We start from the raw sequence: 540 nt of genomic DNA on the forward strand, positions 1-540 counted from the left end.
ATCTTGAACCAGTGTTGTGGTACTCGAAGTTGGTCTTGGTCTTAAGACCGGTCTTAAGACCGTTTTCTGATGGTCTCGGTCTCGTCTCGGACTCGACCGCATTTGGTCTCGGTCTTGTCTCGGTCTGAGGACTCGGCATTTTATTTCAAGACCAGTCAAGACCGCAACTGTGAAAATATCACTAAACATGCAGCATACTGTCCAGTTTATTTGTTAACATCTTTGTTTTCAGTGGATGCAAAACGCACCGATTAAAATCCAACCAATAACGTGTTTCTGTTACTCCCCCCTCCCCTCCCCACCTTTCACTCGCACGCGGCGCTCCAGGACATGTGCAGTTGTTTTCTCTCAGCGGCAGAAAATGTTTGTCTAATCGTCAGTAATATAATAGCGCTGCATAAATAGTAAGAAATCCGATGGCCACAGCTAACTCAGCAGCGCTTCGCTTTCACAGACGGTGGGGACAACGTCTAACTTTTTTCGTCACTTAGAAAAGTAGCTCAAAGAAAGGTAAGCTCCGATGACGTGATGTTAGCAAAG

This window comes from Poecilia latipinna, unplaced genomic scaffold, assembly GCF_001443285.1.
Source record: "Poecilia latipinna isolate Pla-1442-1.1 unplaced genomic scaffold, P_latipinna-1.0 Scaffold1796, whole genome shotgun sequence".
Classification (NCBI taxonomy): Eukaryota; Metazoa; Chordata; class Actinopteri; order Cyprinodontiformes; family Poeciliidae; genus Poecilia; species Poecilia latipinna.